At 44.4% G+C, this 12,442-nt stretch overlaps 1 long non-coding RNA gene and 5 other non-coding genes across 7 annotated transcripts; all 6 read left to right on the plus strand.

Annotated features, from left to right (window-relative positions):
• The first annotated feature begins 2,410 nt into the window (after positions 1-2,410).
• LOC124015334 lies at positions 2,411-5,674 on the plus strand. Of its 2 annotated transcripts, XR_006835134.1 has the most exons (8): positions 2,411-2,744; positions 3,193-3,274; positions 3,570-3,611; positions 3,870-3,908; positions 4,138-4,186; positions 4,510-4,592; positions 4,829-4,886; positions 5,409-5,674. It is a non-coding gene; the product is annotated as an uncharacterized LOC124015334 (long non-coding RNA). The 2 variants fall into 2 exon arrangements; XR_006835135.1 differs by lacking the exon at positions 3,870-3,908 and having other exon boundaries at positions 2,413-2,744.
• LOC124016052 lies at positions 3,412-3,478 on the plus strand. The gene has a single exon (XR_006835298.1). It is a non-coding gene; the product is annotated as a small nucleolar RNA SNORD49 (small nucleolar RNA).
• On the plus strand, positions 3,677-3,752 carry LOC124016100. The gene has a single exon (XR_006835309.1). It is a non-coding gene; the product is annotated as a small nucleolar RNA SNORD65 (small nucleolar RNA).
• LOC124016092 lies at positions 3,978-4,053 on the plus strand. Its single transcript, XR_006835308.1, has one exon. It is a non-coding gene; the product is annotated as a small nucleolar RNA SNORD65 (small nucleolar RNA).
• LOC124016105 lies at positions 4,380-4,456 on the plus strand. Its single transcript, XR_006835310.1, has one exon. It is a non-coding gene; the product is annotated as a small nucleolar RNA SNORD65 (small nucleolar RNA).
• On the plus strand, positions 4,668-4,743 carry LOC124016086. The gene has a single exon (XR_006835307.1). It is a non-coding gene; the product is annotated as a small nucleolar RNA SNORD65 (small nucleolar RNA).
• Positions 5,675-12,442: the final 6,768 nt, after the last annotated feature.

Here is a 12,442-nt window from a genome sequence, read left to right on the forward strand (position 1 = left end):
TTGCTTAGAGATTCTTCTTTTTGGTGAGAATTTCCGGCAGACGAGGTGCTGTGTTATGTATTTCTGCCTTTCGCAGGTCGTAGTGTGGATTGCACATTTTGGTCACAAGAAAAGGGGAAAGGCAGAAATACACATTTGAAACATTTTAATTGCACCACCATCTAACCCTGCACCAAAACACAACAGGAGGCTGCTGAGGGGAGAACGGCTCACAATAATGTCCGGAACGGAGCAAATGGAATGGGATCAAACATCTGGAAATCAGGTTTGATGTATTGGTAACCATTACACTATTTCCAATCCAGTCATTACCACAAGCCCATTCTCCCCAATTAAGGTGTCACCAACCTCCTGTGGAGCCTCAACTATCCCCCCAAAAAACAACCACCCATCACACTACTTTAGGCCTAAATGATCCTACACCAGGCTGTCGGACTGGGAGGATGGAACCCCTTCTCTCAAAACTCCCTGTAGATCATCTGCACTAAAATGTCACACCTCAATGTTTCTCTGCTGCTTCAACTGCCTCATCTATCTTCTGTGCTTTCCGCTCCATCAGTGCAGTGCAGTTGATCACCATGGCTATAAACGCAATAAATACTACAACTCATCCCTTCTGGCTCTCCCTCTCTTCAAGCCTACTCACCAGTTGAATCCCTCACCCTTTGGCTATCCTCTACGGTCCTTACTGCTTCAGCATAATGAAACCTTCTTCCCCACTCAACCTCTGGAAATCTCAACTTGTCTCTCTCGTACAGGGCACTTCGGATCTCCAGCTGCATGTGTGCCCTCCACAGTTTACACAAAGTGCTTTCCCAAACCCATCTTCACAATGCCCTCCTGATCTCCTGAGAACAAACCAAGTGGAGTTACTTTTAGGACTCCTGAGTGGCGCAGCAGTCTAAGGCACTGCATGTTGAAAGCATCACTACAGACCCTGGTTCAATTCCAGGCTGTATTCCAACCGGCTGTGATTGGGCGTCCCATAGGGCGGCGCACAACTGGCCCAGTGTCATCCAGATTAGGGTAGACTGTCATTGTAAATCAGAATTAGTCTGTAATTGACTTTCCCAGTTAAAAAAATAGCAGGTAGAAACTCTATATTAAAGCTCAACAAGGACAGGGTATTCTGCATCTCATGAAATGCTGGGCATCACAAACACCAGTAATATTATTTTTCATCACTCAACGCCACCCCAATGATTATTATTTTGAGCGACATGATGCGGGGCACCTGCTCCTGGAGAGCAAAGCACGACACCGGTTGACCCCCAGAACACGTGATGCAGAGCACCTTCTGCCTCTGGACAGACGATGCGCAAAATAAATCAACACAATTCCATTTCTCGAGACTTTGACAAATGTAACAGTTCCCAGTTTGTTCATCACCCAGCTTCATACAACATACGTGTCGGCCAAAAAAACATGGATCCACTTTCTGCAAAAAATCTCACTCCTAACGGTCCATAATCATTTCTGGTTTGTTCATCGGGGCAAAGCTAGGAAGTCTCCACCACACCCGTTGCCACAGGTAAGGTCGACCTCATCTTGGTCAGGCTCAACTTCAGAGCAATCATTACTACCGGCTGACTCCACCTCGAGATCCTTACGGTTCTCAAGAGAGTAGGTAAAAGTAACTCCACTTGGTTTGTACTCAGGAGATGTCCTTGTGTCATCGCACTCCCTACCTTCCTCCCCACCCTACAGACTCCCTACCTTCCTCCCCACCCTACAGACTCCCTACCTTCCTCCCCACCCTACAGACTCCCTACCTTCCTCCCCACCCTACAGACTCCCTACCTTCCTCCCCACCCTACAGACTCCCTACCTTCCTCCCCACCCCACACACTCCCTACCTTCCTCCCCACCTTACAGACTAGAGGAGCTTCTATTAGTCGATTCTGGGAAACTCGGAACTCATGTTTCTTCAACGAACTTCCAAGTCAGAAATGTCCGAGTTTCGATGAGCACATGAACGTGTCATCACCCTTTCAATATAATGCCCGGAGACCAATGGTGTGTTCTCGACATCTCGGAACTTCAACCTAGCTCGGAATTAGGGAATCTCCAACCTCCGAATTCAGTGCGTTCAAAACAATTGGGAGCTAATAAAAAACGATTTCTGACTGGAAAAATGAGTTTTGAACGGTCATCCAACTTGGAATTACTAGTCGTAAACTCGGGCGTCATGCCGCTTTCAAAACAACTGGGAACTCTGGATAAAATTAGCTCGGACTGGGAAAAATCATTTTTGAATGGTCATCTAACTCGGAATTCCAAGTCGGAACTCTACGTCGTGATTTGACCTCGTTTTTTTCCCGAGTCCCCAGTTGTCTTGAAAGCGCCATCGTCATAGAACTCCGACTTCTCTGACATGAAGGTCACTGGACGTCCGGATCCTAAGATTTTTTTCCCCCCATTCTGAGCTCGTTTTTTCCGAATCCCCAATTCGCTTGAACGCACCAAACGTTTATATAGCGCAGAAGACTGGCCAGACACATGCTTGCTCATTCGATTAGTCTTGTGATCGACCTGAAGACGCCTTTCTAAATGTCGAAGTTATGGCTTAGAAATGCTTCATTGGTGTTTAACGTTAGTTATTGGTACACTGCTGCCACTTGAGTCTTGCAATGCTCCTGAACTGGTCATTAACTCCCAAGTAGCTAGATTGGTAGTTGTGGAGGGTTTGGGCCTTGCAGAACCATGCACGTGGGGAACTGGAGAAACGTAAAACCATTCCGGGGGTAAGTTTATGTTTGGCGCGGATGTTACTGAATTAACTGCTAATGCGTAACTAACGTGGTCGATTTTTGACAATTTATGGATGTGATCTAGTAAGACGAAGATTCCTAAACTGTTAGCCATCTGATCCACGAACACGGAAAGCCAGTTTACGCAATGGGAAAGCCAGTTTACGCAATGGGAAAGCCAGTTTACGCAATGGGAAAGCCAGTTTACGCAATGGGAAAGCCAGTTTACGCAATGGGAAAGCCAGTTTACGCAATGGGAAAGCCAGTTTACGCAATGGGAAAGCCAGTTTACGCAATGGGAAAGCCAGTTTACGCAATGGGAAAGCCAGTTTACGCAATGGGAAAACCAGTTTACGCGTTTAGTTGGCTAAATTAGCTAGTCCACACATTTTTGAAATGCAAGTTTTGTTAGTCCTCATGCATTAACCAAATTGTACATCAGTTCTAGATTCGGGAGCCCACTCCTTCTGGACCTGGCCAGGGCGGTATGAACTGGAGCATACCCCATTGACTGCACATAGCTGGTAAATTCATCTGGCTATTGAGGCCTGACTAGTAATAGTCTAGTTGGGTATTCAATGGCAAATTGTTTATCATTTTAAACGAATTGGTGTCTAGTCCTCTGATCCAATGATTTTGAATAGGCACCATGGCCACAGCTGGCAGTGATGAAAGCTTGAATAGGAAGAGTTTGATGCAACAACTGATGATTTCAAATACTTCTGAGCAACAGCTGTGTTAAGAGATCTTCAGTCATGTTCAGGAGATGAATGGTTTTCATACTGATTCTCATAACCCCCCTGTGATTGTTGTGAACAGGAGTGACACCGCCCCAATGAGTTGAGGACTAGAAGACTCAAGGTAAGACTACCACACCCATAAACACCTAGACTTCACTTTGACATTTTATCGTGGTATCTGTCTCGTTGTGATGAATACTAAACTGAAAATCGCTGGAATTACCGTCAGATTGTTTAGTGGTGATAATTCGGTTTTCTGAACCTGACCTGGCAGTTACTTTAATATTTACTTTAGTTTCTTCCCCACTCTTGAGCTGCTTCTGAATAGATGATAGTATTCATATTCTCATAACCCTTGTGATTTTGTTTTTAACAAAAGGTGTTAAACCACCCCAATGGGTTGATGGCAAGTGGTAAGGTAAGCCTATCACGCTGGCGAAAGCCAACACCTCACCTGTCCCATTCTCAGGGTAGCTGTAATTTTGTGTTGTGATGAATACTAAAACTGAAAACAGCTGGAATTACCGTCAGATTGTACAGTGGTGATATTCGGTTTTCTGAACATGACCTGGCTCCGACTGGGAAAAACTGGAACTTTCCTATATAACATTATCACATATTGTAATCTTAGATTCTCTACTTTTCAGGTGGTGTCCCTTTGAATAACACACCTGCAAGTTCTCCCTGGACTGGACGGTAAGGACATTCACTCTGGGCTCAAGCTGCCTTAGCTTGGTCACCTGTGTTTATGCTAAAAAATAATAACAGTGGGTTAACTGCCTGTTCAGGGGCAGAATGACAGATTTGTACCTTGTCAGCTCAGGGATTTGAACTGGCAACCTTTCGGCTACTAGTCCAATGCTCTAACCACTAGGCTACCCTGCCGCCCTTATGATGAATATTAAAGTGAAAATAGCTGGAATTACCTGCAGATTGTATAGTGGTGACATTTGAGCGTTTTTTAATTTGACACCTAGGTTTCTTTCAACTAATTATTTTACATTTACATTACATTTAAGTCATTTAGCAGACGCTCTTATCCAGAGCGACTTCGTCTGTTCGGTTGCCCCTTGCTGATTCTCAGCTCCCATCGATACTTCAGGTGAGTAGTCACTTTCACAATCTGTCAAACCCTATTCTATATCTATGCCGTGTTTCTTTATGGGTCCTGGTGTGGTAATGATGACTACTAAACTGAAAACAGCTGGAATTACCGTCAGAATGTTTAGTGGTGATAATTCGGTTTTCTGAACACATCAAGTGGCAGTTATTGACTTGACCAGAGTTCAATGTATTAAAATGGGAATTACCTCTTTAACAATACTCATACATTTTCAGATTCTCTTCCACGTGGCCGGAGTTTCCAAGATGGCCGGCGGCTTCCTTTCTTCCTCTGGTAAACTTGCCACAGAACTGCCACTAGAGGCCAGTGTTAAGATCAATGATTGATCTTACACATTTATCCTGAGGGCACAATTTCTGCAGCAGCCCTGACTTTAAATGTTATAATAAATACTATGGATAATAAAATGATCAGCACAATAGTTTATTGATCTCTCCAAAGCCTTAGATACTGTTGATCATTCCTTATTGCATAGACTCCTCTAATGGGTTGGGTGAAGCAGCATTTAACTGGTTCCGTAATTACCTGACTGATAGGACTTCATGTATTACTTGCTGATGGTCTACGATCTCTCTGCAGTTCCTCGCGGTTTTGTTTTTATGACTGTTTCATTCTACTGACATGATGGTTTCATTCTACTGCTTGTGGAGGGTTGTTTTTAGACTTGTTTTTGATTTTCATTGAAATGTTTGTTCTGTATGGTAGGACGTTATATAATATATGATCCTATATTTTTGATACATTGAATATTAATATTGTTAAACTGTTATACATGTCTTTTACCTCCTTTGTCAGGAAGTGATCAACTGGAAGGAAGGAGTTGTTGTGTGGTAGCCCATATGGGACTCACCTGGGACATGGATGCCTGAAGACCTAAGGCTCAACATTGTTAATAAATATCACCTGGGAGTATGAGCAGCTGTGTGCAGTGGTTTCCTTTGTCTTTTCCATGTGTGTTCTGCTTTGTTTATTTTGAGGTTTTGCTGACTAATGGTGTTTGTCTGTGACTATAGAAAAGACGGTCAATTCTTTTTATCTTCAATAAATCTGTTTTAACCATGGTCTTTGTTTATCTGCAGTTAACTTGTGCATGAATGTGAAATAATGCTGTGATTTATGTCAGGTCAGCAATGAATTTATCAACATGGGTGCAGGTGTTGGCTCAGAATGCTGTTTCCCATGCTGCAGGATAACATTGCACGGCCCTGGTCCGCAAAGGACCCCGGGAAAGGATTGTACAAATTGACAGTTTTGAAGTCAAATGGCAAATTGTTCACCTCGCAGCAGAATGAGGGGATCTAAAATTTTAAAAAGTAACTAGGCAAGTCAGTTAAGAACAAATTCTTATTTTCAATGACTGCATAGGAAGTGGGTTAACTGCCTTGTTCAGGGGTAGAATGCCAGATTTGTACCTGCAACCTTTCGGTTACTAGTCCAATGCTCTAACCACTAGGCTACGCTGCCACATGGAAGAGTTAGCATTTAATAGAGCTGAGTGCTGAGCTGTAGAAACAGGGTGCCCAATGATGTGAGATTCCAGCTAAACCTGCCAAAGTTCATCTTGACCCTACCAGAATACCAAAATGTTTTCCACTGTCAAGGAGGCTCAAGACTTCTTCGAGGAAAAACGTTAAGCTCAGCAGACATGGGGAAGAGCTGACAGCTCTGGGATTGGCTCAATATTCAGGTATGGTATCCATGCACAAACGCAACTAAGCCTATGGTTATGATGCTTCCCTCCATAGGATGATGAGAACAGCCCTCAGTTTGGTAAAAGGAACACACTTGCATGACATTGGACTTCGTTATATTTTTCTATGGTCCAGGACTTTCAGACAATGGACACTATATTGAAGTGGCATACAGACTGGGGCTGCTTCCTGTTGCGTCACTATGTGGCAATATAGATGGAAGCTATCCCTCTTTTTATTGTACTATGGTTTAGGAAAGATGGCCAGTCCTGTAAGCGCTACCACACAATTTCCTTTTTTCTTCCTGTTGATGGCTGTTTCCCCTCTTACGCTATGGAAGTTATTTCCCAAGGAGAACTTGGCCTACAGGCCACTGATTAGTGTGAGGATCTATATTTGACTGCATTTCTTGTGCAAACCCCTGTCTAATTTGGTTGATTTAGAGCATGGCTCTCCGGCGCAGTTCCTGGAGAGCTACTGTCCTGTAGATTTTTGTTCCAACCCCAGTTTTATCTGACCTGATTCAGTTTATCAACCAGCTAATTATTTGAATTGGGTGCTCTAGATTAGGGTTGGGGCAAAATCCTACAGGACAGTAGCTCTCCAGCAGGTTGGATAGTCCCGGTATGAAGCACAAAGGCTTAATACAAATTTAGGGTTTATTTTGTTTCATTTAAACCCATATAGATAATAATGAGGCTAATGGATCAAGAGCTAATACTCCTTTGCAGAGGACAACAGTGGAGAAGTGGCTACTCTTAGCACACAAGTAGTGAACCTACAGAAGCTACTGTGGAATCCATGCCCCCGGTTGCTGCTCTGACCTGGTGGAAGTGTTGCCTGCCATGTCGGCTCTCCACAGCCGACTGGCCGGGAACTCTGCAGGGATCCCTTCCCAAAAGGGTCTCCCCTGTCCCTGGAGACTGGAGTTAATAGGATGCTCCTGGATGACCTGGATGTTACTCGCCGTGGAAGGCGAAAACAGCGACCTCTGGCAACACGGGCCCACCTTGGCGAAGTTAAGTCAGGGCCGGACACGGACTAGAAATGGATCAAGAGGTTCCGGTGCCTTATTCCCTGGGGGCTAAGACTCCGGTCATTCATCATTCACAATGGATACTACAGCTCGTTCGCGTCCATCGGGCGCCACCGCCCTTCGGTCCTCAAGGGGTTTGCGAAACCACTCAAGGTGAAAGAACCAGCTGTTGTCATTGGCAGCTCTATGGTAATCAACATCTTGGTTCCTGGGGGCAAAAACCCTGTGCTGTCTTGTAGCATGAGTACAGGACATAAAAAAGACTACTTCCAACCGTTCTGCAACAGCTGACGCTGCCGTAGTCCATGTAAGTTCAAACAACAGGAGGGCTCGGTGTAACAGTATAACTTTAGACCGTCCCCTCGTCCATACCCGGGCGCGAACCAGGGACCCTCTACACACAGCAACAACAGTCACCCACGAAGCATCGTTACCCATCGCTCCACAAAAGCCACGGCCCTTGCAGATCAAAGGGAACCACTACTTCAAGGTCTCAGAGCAAGTGACGTCACCGATTGAAAAGCTATTTGTTTCATGCACCACCGCTAACTAAGCGTTCACATCCGTTACATCGGCACCACCGCTAACTAAGCTAGCTGTTTCACATCCGTTACATCAGCACCACCGACTAACTAAGCTAGCTGTTTCACATCCGTTACATCTGCACCACCGCTAACTAAGCTAGCTGTTTCACATCCGTTACATCAGCACCACCGCTAACTAAGCTAGCCGTTTCACATCCGTTACATCAGCACCACCGCTAACTAAGCTAGCCGTTTCACATCCGTTACATCAGCACCACCGCTAACTAAGCTAGCCGTTTCACATCCGTTACATCAGCACCACCGCTAACTAAGCTAGCCGTTTCACATCCGTTACATCAGCACCACCGCTAACTAAGCTAGCCGTTTCACATCCGTTACATCAGCACCACCGCTAACTAAGCTAGCTGTTTCACATCCGTTACATCAGCACCACCGCTAACTAAGCGTTTCACATCCGTTACATCGGCACTGCTGAAATTGGATTACCTCTTAAGGATCTCTTCAGGATCGGTGTCCCACCCATGGGACGGTTGAGCTAATGTGCACTAATGTGATTAGCAAGACGTAATGAACAAGATAATTTCCCGGGACATAGACATGTCTTATATGGACAGAAAGCTTAAACTCTTGTTAATCTAACTGCACTGTCCAATTTACAGTAGCTATTACAGTGAAAATATATATATTGACCACCTTGAGTGGTTTCACAAAGGCACATTTGGGCAGACCTGATACATTTTGAACATAAATACAATGGTTCATTGGATCCGTTTAAACCGTTGCACACACACTGCTGCCATCTAGTGGCCCAAATCTAAATTGCGCCTAGAGTCCAAAATCAGATAATGGCCTTTCTCTTGCATTTCAAAGATACAAAATAAGACAAACTCATGTTTGTTTCATCTGGTAAAAACCAGATCTAATGTGTTATTCTCCTACATTAATGTCACATTTCCACAAACTCAAAGTGTTTCCTTTCAAATTATACCAAGAATATGCATATCCTTGCTTCAGGTCCTGAGCTACAGGCAGTTAGATTTGGGTATGTCATTTTAGGCAAAAATTGAAAAGAAGGGCCCGATCCTTAAGAGGTTTGAAGTATTCAGACCCTTTGCCATGAGACTCGATATTGATAATTCTTGAGATGTTTCTACAACTTGATTGGAGTCCACCTGTGCAAAATTCAATTGATTGGACATGATTTGGAAAGGCGCACACACCTGTCTATTTAAGGTCCTACAGTTGACAGTGCGTGTCAGAGCAAACACCAAGCCATGAGGTCGAAGGAATTGTCCGTAAAGCTCAGAGACAGGATTGTGTCGAGGCACATATCTGGGGGAGGGTACCCAAAAAATGGTTGCATCATTGAAGGTCCATTAGAACACAATGGCCTCCATTCTTAAATGGAAGACGTTTGGAACCACCAAGACTCTTCTTAGAGCTTGCCGCCCAGCAAAACTGAGCAATCAGGGGAGAAGGGCATTGGTCAGAGAGGTTACCAAGAACCAGATGGTCACTCTGACAGCGCACTGGAGTTCCTCTGTAGAGATGGTTGTCCGTCTGGAAGATTCTCCCATCTCTGCAGCACTCCACCAATCAGGCCTTTATGGTTAAAGGGGCAGACGGAAGCCACTCCTCATTAAAAGACAATTGATAGCCCACTTGGAGTTTGCCAAAAGACACCTAAAGACTCTCAGACCATGAGAAACAAGATTCTCTGGTCCGTAGGAAACCAATATTGAACTCTTTGGCCTGAACAAATTCTTATTTTCAATGACGGCCTAGGAACAGTGGGTTAACTGCCTGTTCAGGGGCAGAACAACAGATTTGTACTTTGTCAGCGCGGGGATTTGATAAATCTAAACAAGACCGCATTCCATAGCATGAGTTGATGTTTTTATTCTGAGGTACCAGGGTCGAGATGGCTGCAGTTTGAGGGCTAGACCCTGGTTTCTACACATAATGAGAACAGTCTTTTACACCAGATACTGTCCGCGGTGAATTATTAGTGTCTTTCATACGATTCCTAACCTTGTGACCCATTCCATACATCTGTTGTTTGTCATGAACATTCAGGAGGGTGTATCTTTGGTTTTTAACATGTTTACTAAACTGCCTGCAACCTCTATGACTTTTCCTCCACCAGTGTAGTAGGCCCTAGTTATCATGTTAGCCTCTTGCTCTTGTTCCCATAGAAACCCTGTTGTACACTTATTCACTACCACATTCAGTTGCAGCGATGAATCTGCTGACCCTGTCTTATTCGGACATGTGTGGTCAAACAAGTCACCACTATTTTCAAATTCTAGTCTTTCTAACCATTTATTTAGCTCTTCTCGTCCTTTTTTATCCTTTTTTTTTGTCCTCCTAAACCTGAGCACTCACCTTGTCGCGTCTTCTCCCGATCGGCACTCGACCTTGCCGGTTTACTAATCACTGGCGCTGACAACCATCATTATGCACACCTGGCAACATCGTTATGCGCACCTGTGCCTCATTATGAGATACACCTGGACTCCAACAACTTCACTGATTACCTCCTTTATATCTGTCACTCCCTTAGAATCAATACTGCCTGGGGAATGGAACTATGTTTCATGTCCAGACCCTATTCTCGCTTTGTCTTGTATAGCTCCATGTTCATTGCACTATTAAACTCACCAGCTGTACTCGCCTCATAGCGTCTGATACACCACATACTATACCTATTTTAGTTGTGCGTTCCTCCTTTAGTAAATTGTTTCTACTGTTTTGTTTAGCGTACACGTATAATTTCCAAGTGCAATATTTGTATATTTTATCCCTGTTTTAATGCCCCACACAAAACAAGCAGGACCCTACAGCAAAAGCAAACAACAAACGAAAGCAAAAAAATGTTAACTTCTCATCCAATCCTTTTGCTTCAGCGTCCGACCTCTGCTCTCCCCATTCAAAATGTTTCTTTTTGTAAGGATCCCTTATCCCAAATGTATTTTTGGCACCTCTAGGTCACTGAAGGCATCTACCAGGATTCCTTTAAGCCCTTCACTGGTAGCCTGGCATGTTGGCCTAGTGACAGTGAAGCCTGTGCATGCGTCAAATCACAATTTTAAAAAACGTATTAATCTAAGCGTCCATGCAGAGACTTCCCCATAGGACCGTACTCTTTGTTAGTAATCCTGGAGACCACATTACTCCTGACAAACTTCACACTAGAACTCATTACGTACCCAATGTAATGAAAATAAGTAGTGTTTCCCTGATGCATGGCTCATCACGTTGGCTTCTATGTGACTTGTCTCCTTTTTGTACCTCGACAGCTGGGTGAACACTCCCTCTGCACATTCACAGGAGCGGCAGGTAGCCTAGTGGTTAGAGCAGGTAGCCTAGTGGTTAGAGCAGGTAGCCTAGTGGTTAGAGCAGGTAGCCTAGTGGTTAGAGCAGGTAGCCTAGTGGTTAGAGCAGGTAGCCAAGTGGTTAGAGCAGGTAGCCTAGTGGTTAGAGCAGGTAGCCAAGTGGTTAGAGCAGGTAGCCTAGTGGTTAGAGCAGGTAGCCTAGTGGTTAGAGCAGGTAGCCTAGTGGTTAGAGCAGGTAGCCTAGTGGTTAGAGCAGGTAGCCTAGTGGTTATAGCAGGTAGCCTAGTGGTTAGAGCAGGTAGCCTAGTGGTTAGAGCAGGTAGCCTAGTGGTTAGAGCAGGTAGCCTAGTGGTTAGAGCAGGTAGCCTAGTGGTTAGAGCAGGTAGCCTAGTGGTTAGAGCAGGTAGCCTAGTGGTTAGAGCAGGTAGCCTAGTGGTTAGAGCGTTGGCCCAGTAACCGAAAGATTGCTAGATTGAATCCCTGAGCTGACAGGGCAAAAATGTGTAGTTCTGAACAAGGCAGTGGTGAGTTGTTGATGCGCTTAAACTCAGAGATTTGTTGATGAAAACTAATCAAAAAGTATTTGTTAGTAATGTGTTATCAGTAACTATTTGAACAGGACCATCTGCGATTTTGTATTTTTCGTTTCGCAAGTATCTTTGATATTTCGAAGCATATGAAATTTGCTCCTGTGCAAAATATCTTAATTCTTCAATTATGTTCAGTGTTAAACACTGACTAGTTAAACACTGACTAGTAAAACATGCCAAACATGTAGTCTTGACCAGACCCAAAGTCCAATCAGCAAGCCCCAATCCCCGAGCTGACAGGGCAAAAATGTGTTATGCAGGTGAATGAGGACCCAAAAGCGACTTGGCGAAAACAGAGTCTTTAATCCAGTTTAAGGAAATATGCAATACTCCTAGACAAATCGGAGCGGTAAATAAAGCATAAGAAACAATTTCACTCGTAATCACGAGAACTGACTGGAGACTCGATAATGAACTGCAGGTTGCCTCGGGAAGGCACTTGACCGTAGCAGACTCAGACACCTGCTCACCACGCAGCATCTGAGGGAAACACGACACGACAGGGCGATACAAAGACACAGCACGGTGAACAGTATACAAGGATCCGACAGGACAGAAACGGAAAACAAGGGGAGAAATAGGGACTCTAATCAGGGGAAAAGATAGGGAACAGGTGTGGGAAGACTAAATGA

The sequence above is a fragment of the Oncorhynchus gorbuscha genome, linkage group LG02, assembly GCF_021184085.1.
Source record: "Oncorhynchus gorbuscha isolate QuinsamMale2020 ecotype Even-year linkage group LG02, OgorEven_v1.0, whole genome shotgun sequence".
NCBI classification, from domain to species: domain Eukaryota; kingdom Metazoa; phylum Chordata; class Actinopteri; order Salmoniformes; family Salmonidae; genus Oncorhynchus; species Oncorhynchus gorbuscha.